Below are 10,888 nucleotides of genomic sequence, written 5' to 3'. Positions count from 1 at the left end.
CAGGGATAGACAAAGCATACGACGTCATATGGCGTCACTTCATCAAAATTGGGCTCATAACGAAGGCAGCTGAAAACTATATGAGCTCCAGGGTAGGTTTTAATGCCAGGACACAGCACTAAATTTGAGTTAGATGTGGCTCGAGGAAATGGGGGAAGGAGAGATGATCAGCATCGACTCAAGAAAAATGTTGCCCTTCACGTTCTAATTGTGGTAATGAGAAGCATTTGTTAGCGAACTTCGGTGATTTTCAGCGTATCTACTTATCTATCTATCCAGCCGCTTACGTTAAGGTGCTGTCGTAGTCACCCCCTTAAATTGGCGTGAACCAAATGGGAGGGTTAGATGATTTGACGAATATGACGCTTTTGTCAAGACATGATTAATGGCACAATCTCGTCGCGTGAGTTGTCAAACACTTCCCGCCAAACAGTGGCACATACCCATGGGCAGGTATGTGCCGCTGGTAAGGGGAAATGTGTCACAGGTGATTGACACTTGGCATCTAGCCAGGAACGATGAGAACCCGCTTGGGCAATTTTAAGCCGCGAGCGTAAAGAAACACACGATATGAGTAGCATCGATCCGATGAATGCAAAGAATAAATGTCATGGTCCTAGCTCGAATCGAACCTAAGCATTCTGAGTGGCAATGAAGCATTACCCCAGAGTTACGCCAGTTCTAGGAACTACTTGTCAAACAGGCGCTAATCTTCGTAAAACCTCAATAGTTGCAGTGCTGCCTACCTAATTTTATAAACATTATTCACTCCTTTCATACAGCTGTCATGTCAGGTTAACGTCAATTGTGGTCAGTTGTCATGCGCTGAAGTTGATTTATGTAGCAGTGTCCACGGCCAGCATCCTCGCCAGAATGAACGCTTCATATCAGCTTCTGGTGTTGCTAATACGCATGTTCTAGTAAGCATCACTGAGCAAGTAAAAACAACGATGTATATAAACATTTGCAACTATTCAACTTAAGCCTGTGCGTGAAACATTTGTACATGTATATAGCGTCATATTTCATGACGTGTCTATTAATAAAAAAATTGCAACACGGTCACCTTCCCTCCACATGCTTCGCATAATGTCCATTCCCAGGTACGTGGGATCTGCCAAATTTTTTACAACAAATTTCTTAGCGCTGTGTCGCTTGAACATTTAACTAGCGTCTCATGGTGCCTCTGCACATGACAATGGTCAAACCTTGGTATTAAAGCAATGAGGAGGGTGGTGAAATGGTGGAATAAAAACTCTTTGTAGGACAACGCCTAAAACTAAGATGGTACATTCAATGTTCAAGGATTATTCCGGATTTGTTACTCACTACTGTCATAAAGCGTCATGCGGGTCAAAAAATACGCAGTCCCTTGCGATATAAACATTCGTGAATCACTACGTAAACTTGTAAACGCCCTCAATTAGACTTTTCGAAACAGGAGCTTCAGTTCATCTAGCTGTTTGGATCATGAACTGTTATGCTGCGATCATGAATAATGTTCATGAGTTTCACTCCGGTTAAGTTGGTATCAGAAAACTACTAAGCTTATAGGTTTCAGGTACGGCTGGCTGCTCCCACATAGTGAAATGCACAACGTTCTAAACCTTCCAGCCTTTTTGTTTTTGATGCGAAAGGTGTTATGAGGTCACAACTCTGGTCAAGTGCAATTTTCCGCTTCCGCTGCCACTGGTGTCCGCAGCCATATCGTGCGAAATAGAAAAAAAAAATCTAGCACCAATGACACAGTGAAGCTCGAACTCGGGTTGACTGGGTGCCAGCCCGGTATTCTACCACTGATCTGTGCTGTTTTTTTATGGTATTTAATAAAGTATTTGCACAATAAAGACAAATTTAGCGAACAAAAGTTCAATGAAATCGCGAAAATAAGCTCTCAAGCGTTACTGATAAACACTCAATGGCTAACACGGTGTGAGCTCCTCACATGAAGAGTTCTTCACATCGTGTTATGCAAACAAAAAAGGGGTGAGGTCAAACAGTTCTCTAGGGTGGAGTACCAGTCAGGTCTAAAGTCTAGCTCATCGTTAATGTTTTTGAGGTGGATAGTCATTTGAATGAAGTGTGTGCTTGAAGAAATGGTACGCTCTGCGTTGCGGTCTTGCATTCGTGTCTTCCACAAGCTTTGCATACCCATGAGGAAAAACATGCCATATGGTACTTCATGAAGCGCTGCTGGTAGAAGATAACGTATCGTGCGCGAATTAAGGACGAAACGTTTTTTTAGTGCTCGCTGTAGGACATCCCAAAACAGTATGCCATCTTTGCAGCTAACAAAACAATGTTCAATCGTTTCTGGCACATCACATAGACGGAAGTTAACAGACAAAATGAAAATACCCTTTACTTTTAACCATGTGATGATGATGATGATGATATGTGGGCTTTAACGTCCCAAAACCACCGTATCATTATGAGAGACGCCGTAGTAGAGGGCTCCGGAAATTTCGACCACCGGGGGTTCTTTAACGTGCGCCCAAATCTGATTGATTGATTGATTTGTGGGGTTTAACGTCCCAAAACCACCATTAGATTATGAGAGACGCCGTAGTGGAGGGCTCCGGAAATTTTGACCACCTGGGGTTCTTTAACGTGCACCCAAATCTGAGTACACGGGCCTACAACATTTCTGCCTCCATCGGAAATGCAGCCGCCGCAGCCGGGAATCGAACCCGCGACCTGCGGGACAGCAGCCGAGTACCTTAGCCACTAGACCACCGCGGCGGGGCACTTTTAACCATGTGCTTGCCGGCAATGTTTCAGAGTGGAGTTTATAAAAGAATGTTTTTGAATTCGGTGGAATGTACATTTTGCGCAGTTGCTTCAACACACCGTGGCCTGGAAGATTAGAGTACAGTGAGCGGTACAACGGAGGTTGGAAGAGTGTACTCAATAGATCCTTATACAGTACCTTGCGCAATACTGTGTACAGATATTCTACAGACGAGTGAGCTTTAATGAACTGAACTGTGAGGTAAACTTCCTGCATGAATTCCCACAAGCATGGGCGTTCGGAGAAGTTTGATGAAACAATTAAATTTGGTAAGTAATCAACAAGCGTAACCTGCAAAAAGAAATGGCTTACAGGATGAGAATTGTCTCGAAAAAAGAAGAATCGTGACGCTATTTGCCATAGATCATAGATAAAGGCGTTTTAATCCTAACCCACCCTCACTAACTGGCTTGAATATAATGCCACGATGCATGGGCGCAAAAGTTGAAGACCATATGAAAGTGGGGAAAATCTAATGAAAGTGTTGTATATATAATCTTGCGCAATGAAAAAGTTTCAATACATAGTAGAGCTTTGTTGCTAAAAAAGTGCTGCAAGCTTCAGCTCTCCTAAAGGTTGAAAGTCAGTAGAGAACAAATGCCTGGGCCTGTCGTTCAAGCTTAGAGACGCATTCCTTCCAGTATAGCGCACTGAATCTATATGCATGCAATGGCACACCGAGGTATGTTGGAGGAATTCTTGTACAATTAATCTCTGCAAAGTGGTTCAGTGTGCTACCCGACAAGCCAAACCACAGTACTAGACTTTTAGGGGAATTTAAACGAGCTCCTCATGCTACGCAACACTTTTCAATAGTATATACCACATTTTCAACACTCTGCTTATCTGTTCAAAAGAGTGCGACATCGTCTGCAGGAGCTAATACTTTAACCTCACTGCCTAATATACTAAAACCACGAATGCAACTCGACTGTATTAAGCTTATTAATCACAGTGGTTTTGATAAAGTGCAAATAGGAGAGGTGACTCCGGGCATCCCTGTTTTACAGAAGAGCGAACAGAAACAGGCTTGGAGAGTTGACCATTAACTATCAGACGAGTTGAGCATTCAATATAGCCTAGCTTAACGCCTTTAAGAACAACCTGTACATCATTGGCTTGTTCGAGAAGAGAAAAAAGGAAGGAATGACAAACGCGATCAAAAGCTTTTGCAAGGTCTACCTGTAGCATTGCAAGATGTTTTTGAAAACCATGACAGCATTAAAGCACTGTTCGAGCGACATGTAAATTGGTTTGTATGGATCAACCATTGATTCCTTATGTCTGATGAGGTCTAATGAGGCTCCACATAGCAAATTGCAACCTATTTGCTAATACTTTTGCGAAAATTTTGTAGTCCACGTTTGACAACGATATTGGTCTGTAGCCCTCGACGAAGCGAAGTTTTTGCTTGTCAGTTGTTTTCGGTATTAACACAGTGTGACTATCGCAAAAAGGATGCTGGTGACTTGCAGTCAAACTTTCCTTAGGCAGACTAGATGTCGGGAAAGCAATCACGCTATTATGACTAGAAAGCGTTTTTAAACAGCGAAAAAACAAGCGGTCGTCGCACAATGCGAACAGCGTGACGAGTGGGCCGTCCAATACTCAAACCCATCAAAAAAGCTTTTTCTTGTTCCCCGATTAGCTGTGGCGCATACCCACTTCAGCCATAATTCTTCATCGTCAGCCACAGCCTGAACAATTGGCACAAAATTCCTTGCAAGTGTTTGGTGGATACCACGCTTCTCAGAAGAATAACAAAAACATAGCATAGCGAATGCCGGCATACTACCCCTAAATATTCTTATAGTGCCTCAGGGGGTATCAAGTAAGTGTGCTTGCAGTAGTTACCCAATAAGTTGTTTTTAAGGCTCTGAAAGTCCGCTCTTATAGCTTTTGTTGTGACTGTGCTGCACCTACCGCGAAGACGTGCCGTTTGTTTTTTTGTTTTTGTTTTTGTAAAAAGGACTTAGAATGCAGCGTAGTATATTCAATGCCTTTTTTTCTGTGATTTCTCGTGTAGGTATGTTACTGCAGGTGATAGTGTAGAAGCAACACCACGATTAAAAATAAAGTTCCAGTGTTCTCCTAATAGTGTGGCTGGAATAACACAAACATGCATACGTTTACGAACGGGGGACGTCATCGCTGGAAGCGTAAATAACCTGTGCTCTCGCTTTATTTGACAGCATCCTCTTTCATCACGCGATAGCGGGACTTTGACTGCTAAAGTCGTGAAAGGTGCACACTGAGTGATGGCGCCAGTAGGAAAGTGTAAAATTACATAAGCTTTCGCTCAAAGCAAAGGTCTCATTCTGGTAGACTTTCTGCGTTGAGGTGGTATGCGAGGTGTTATTGGTCAGCTGTCATCTAGTAATAAATTCACGTACTACGTGATGCCAAAGAGGCAAAAAAAAAAAACACACTCGGCCTTATGGAAAAACGTGGTGCTGACTAATGCTGTGATGTTTTATTACACATGCATACCCAATAAAGTGAACGGGGGAAATAACCGCCACCATAGTTCAGTGGTAGCGTATTGGATCACGTTATTCGAAGGTCTCAGCTTCGAGTCTGACCAGTCGCTAGTTATCTTCTCGTCTCCTTTTTTTTCTTATAATCTACAATAAATTATTTTTAGAACATCCCCTATACTTTCCTGGTATTGTAGCCGTTTACTTCTCATTAAACTACATGACTGCATTTTAATAGATTCCAGGCTACTGCTCAACCTTCCAGGCAACACTGTAGAAAATGAAGCTACAAGTCTGGGCTCACAATAACGCAGATATAATTATTAATCCTCTTCGTGAAACTGATGCCCAGTATCCTCACCAAAGAGAAACTGTCTGATCACCAATATACAAATTGTGTTTCATTGCATCTATTGTATCAATATACCTTTGTATCATGGTATCGCGTTGAGTTCTTGTGTACATGTATGCCAACACTGTCATGTATATTAGAGCAATTGTCTTCACTGTAACGCAGTGATATTGGTGATAATATATAGATGTGCCGAAGTGTATGTGCTTTGTTACTGGAATGGTATGAAGCCTTTGTGTTCTGTACATACCGTAAATAAATTTTTCTAAACATAACATCTTACACATATATTGAATCTAGTCTCGCATCAAACTATCCATTATATCGAGCTTGAGCACAAAAAGCAAATTATAACCCTTTGTTTACCACCTGAGGCTTGTACAGGCTGTGGCACGCTAAAATTCCTATATAAGATGAAGCGTTCGTCTTGTACTGTGTGCTCACGCGGCGTCCATGATGAAAATTTACCTCATTTTCTCCTCTAGAGCGCAAGATATGGTTAACCTCGAAGTACATTACGAGCAACTTGATTTCAGTGTTAGACTGAAATCAAGTAGACTGAAATTTCAGTTGGTTTCAGATAGTAGATCATTCGCTGTAAATAAACACTAGCTATACGGCCCACTAAGGGTATTCAGAAAAAAGCGCTTCGTGGATTCGAAAAATGTCCTAAAAAAAAGTCACGGCATACCAAGGGAGTGAATTATAATTGGTGGGGTGTAGCGTTCATCAGTCCATCCGTGGTATCGCCCGCCCATTTTTTCTTGCTTCTGTCCGTCAATGCGTCCGTCCATGCGCCCGTCCGTGTGTCCATCCATCCCTGTGGCCGTTGGTGCATCCCTCTCTCCGTGCGTCTCGCCATGCGTCTGTCCGTACGTCTCTTCCGTCTGCTCACGCGGGCTACCCTCTGTCCGTCCGTCCATGCGTGAGTCCGCCCCTCTGTCTGTCTGTGCATCCGTCTGTCCTTCCGTCTCTCTGTATGTCCATCTGCCCGTCCATCTATCTAGTGAACAACCCAAGTACAACCATATCACATCATTTCATTAAGTATTCATCATATACAAGGGCCGCCATCTAGCGGACTTCTGAGGACCGCAATTTGGGGTATGTGCCACTGGCGGCTACATACACTATTAGAGGATAAACAGGCCCACACCCTAAGGAGCTTCGCCCCTAAAAGCAAATATTTTTTGGAAAAATTAACCTACAATATGTTGTCTTTTTTGTCTCACTGGAAGCGAATATACAATGTTGTGATTCTGCGTTTATTGTTGTGTCAAATTATTTGTTTTAGTATGGTTTTCACTGTTCAAAAAGCCACACGCAATGTAAATGTCCATACATGAGTTTATTTTTGACTATTGGAAGTGTGCTTAGAAAAATTCATTGACACAGATGTCAATAACATTTCAAAAGAACATTTTCTTGTCCAGCATATAATAAAGATGAAGGCGAAACAGACTTCAATTACACGGACATGAATAAGAGATGACTTAGAGACAACAGGTACATTCGGTTTTTCACACAAACACAGCAACACAAATATGTATCACAAAACGAGAGGTACACATATGCATATCGCAAGGTAAACTCGTTTTACTCGTTCATCACAGACCGACGCAAAAAGACAAGACCAGTGACGAAGGAATTTCCTTTCACCGCGGAAGAAGTTCTCCTCCGGCAAAACATATAGCAGCTCCGAGTAAAATTACTCTTGTATCGAGAAGAGCGCGTGGCGGCTGCGGCTCGCTGCAACCGCCTCGAAGCGGTTGCGCCATAGGCAGAATAACCAGCAACAATAAGAAGAGAAACAAAGTCGCCGCGATGACTACGCCCAGAAGAAACAAAGTAATTTGCTCTAAGGCTGTGGAATCCAGCATGTGTGGGTCTCCAGAAAACCGGCATGAGTAATGACACAATGCCTCAGAATATGCTGATTTGTTTTCGGAAGGGAGCAGTTCGGGCATGTTTCTGAATGAAGCATTCTCCCCCTCTCAAGCAATTTAAACTTCTGTGCTTTTGTACATACGTACCTAATTTATCTATTTGAGCGTCATTGTTTTGTTCGAGTGGACATGCACTGACGCATTTTGTTCTAGCGTATAGGACAACTTTTTGCCTTAGAATTAAAAGTGTAACTTCATGCTTTCTGTTGTAAGCGAGAAAGTAGCAGTTGCCTTTTAATGGCACCAACTGTTTCTAGTCATCATTTCAATTACTCATCATTTTGATTTTTTAGAAACACCTGTGTTATTTGCATTTCGGTGTGAGCTCGAAAAAGTTGTTTACAGATTATGTAGCATTAAGGTTCGTGGCGAATCTTTGCACCATTGTTTGAAACCTAGACTGAAACATTTTTTGATAGTGTAGCCTACTTCGATATCAACTATGTTAAGCCGCGAAAATAGCCCTCTTCTACAGAGGAAGCAAATGAAACAAAAATACGTGCCAGTCTTATGGGCACAATGTGCTACTCTTCGACGGAAAGACGGCGCTAGAGCCCGTTCACCTGAACGTAAACTGTTTTGCTTTGTATCATGGCGGCTTGAACCTCTTTTCAAAGAAGTGCTTACCGAAACTACTGGGTGAGGTTGACTTCCTATGACAGCCATACAAAAAGTACCATTCTCTTTCATTCGTTCCTAACGATTCACAATTTTCGTAGTACCTATCAAATATCTTATGATTGTAGTTGCTACAATGCGACACCACTCTAGCCGAAAAAAAGGAGCGGCGACTATGGTACTCGCAACGCTCCAACGAAATGTACGAGAGTAGTGAGGAGAGTCTCATGGGCCATTATAAATCCGCATTGCCAAAACCCTCCCCAATTTTTCTGCCTGAGCTACGCCTAATTTTGCCGACTGCTGAAAGGCCCACACGTTTGGCCGTTTGTCTGCGAGCTCAACTTCGAATAAATATGCGTGCACTAACGAGCGCGAAACGTCAGCCACAGGCGTCTTTGCATGAGGGAGATGTGTTCACTGCTTACCCTTTCATCCTGCGTACCCCTTCTTCCTAATATTCCTCTGACATCTCCTGGTGCGACTGAATAACGAGTTCTAGATGCACTGAAACCCTCACGCGATTGTAGTGAGCCATGCATACCCCCGCACTCTTCCTCTGTCTGATCGACTGAGCGTCGTTTGGCTGTAGCAAGTAGACTTACAGTGAGCTCGTGAATGCGAGCATGCACACTGCGAATCGTTACACACAGGGTGCTTATAGCGAATGAATGAAGACATCTGGCAAGTTTGATGCACGATAGAAGCACTGGATCGTAATTCAATGCAGCATTTCTGCTATGGTTTTGATAGTTGATGTGCACACCGATTCTATTGATTAGGGGGGAATTCGCGCGCACAATACATTTGCAGTTTGGGATGAGTATGACGGGTGTTGAGAAAGCAGGATCTTATGTGGAAACAATACAATTAGATGTTTACAGAGGTAACGCGGTTGCAGCAAGCACAGTACCAGATTGATTGGCGAAACAAGGAAAATGCCTTCACACTGCAGTGGGAGTGATCAGGCTGATGGTGCTGTAATACGGCTGCACATCACGTTCATGAAAGTGATGTGTAGCGTTGTGACTGTGAACGCATAGAATGGCAGCGCTTGTCTATAGTGTGGTGCATGGCCATCCCTGTCGCTTGTGACGTGAGAATGCGCGGCAAGACCACATGAAGCAAACTTGCCTGGGTTACAAGCTAACTCTCGGGAGCCGTGGGAGACCCTCCTGGCTCGGCCAAGCTGGAGGTCCAAAGAGGTTTCTTGGACCAGATGGAGCATGTAACGCGGATGACTGATGTCATGGAATAGAGACCCACCTACTCACTCTTTTCCATCTACCATTTCCCTGAATAAGCAATAAAGTTTTTCCACCGCCAACACTTTCCTCTCGAAATTTTGTCGTAATATGGCAAAGCGTCCTCTTCAAAGAATAACCACGAAAGTCAGTGGCATCTCTTCCGAACTTCCCTTCATATCCTATTGACATTCCCGTTTCGCAGTTTAAAATAGTCATTGCTGATGCCAACACGTTTCGTTCGTTTATCGATTGATAACTTATATCACTAACCTTGCATTACCGCTGTAATCTTCATAGTCGCATGCACGTAAACAACAGCGACATTTTAGTTTATGGTATTTACGCCATTTTAAGCGTATCTTTCACTGATTGTACTTGAACATTAAGTAGATCAATGAAGAATGGAGGCTCTCAGTGAATCTGCTTCACATTCTAAACTAGTGCTGTAAATTCAAAAAAAGTGGTCTCAGGTGATGAAAATACACTTTGTACTGGATTCCATACTTCCATTTATTTGTTTATAATTTAATAACTCATTTACTTATTTATTTATTTCCACATTTTTGCATCATGCCCATGATGGGCAAAAGGATGTGTGCCTCCTGACTTCGCCCACACTTCGTGAGGACCTCGAGCAGATACGGCAAAACAGTACATAGAAATTATTATTCAACATTACACATACAAATAATAAATAAGCGAGCAACACTACAATAAGCGGGAAAATACTGGTTAAACATTCATACAAAGCTGTTCCTTATTGACAAATGCAAAAGGCATTATCAGCATTGTTAACATAATGAAAATACATAAATTTTCGTCGTAATACGAAAAACGATGATGAAAAAACAATGAATACTATAAATATATTTTATCCATTACCAATATTCAGCACACGTACCACTAAAAGTGGGTTTATAATATTGACCCGTGTCTGCGTTTGAACGACAACGATGATGTGGAGATTTAGCAGACACCAAGTAGTGGGCCTCTGGCTTGACTCAACAACAAAGAAGACAATCTTGCGGCTTAGCTGTTGAAAACACGCTGCTCTCACTGCCTCAAGGCGTACTTGTGCTTTGTTCGCGTTGTACTGCGACACTGGTGGAGGTGCTGGCCGGCGACACCACCTGATGCTCCACACTCCCACGGGGAGCCGTTCATCCAGTCCAGAAGCACTTGTCGACACTCCCGTGCATCGCTTCAGTCGTCGCTTGCGAAGCCTCCCTCCAGAGTTCACCCCCTCGCAGGAACACTTTACAAGGCAGCGCTCACATCTTCCAATGGCCACCGCCAGTCCACAACAGTTACTACGAGACAGCACTCCACCAACCCCATCTCAGGTAACCCTTTTTTCACCGCTGGTGCCTGATCGCTTTGGTGGTGGAGCACATGAAGACGTCGAAGACTGGCTTGATCACTATGAACGTGTCGCCAACACCAACCAGTGGTCTCTT

This window comes from Rhipicephalus microplus, unplaced genomic scaffold, assembly GCF_043290135.1.
Source record: "Rhipicephalus microplus isolate Deutch F79 unplaced genomic scaffold, USDA_Rmic scaffold_12, whole genome shotgun sequence".
NCBI lineage: Eukaryota > Metazoa > Arthropoda > Arachnida > Ixodida > Ixodidae > Rhipicephalus > Rhipicephalus microplus.
Note: the sequence above shows the minus strand (reverse complement) of the source record.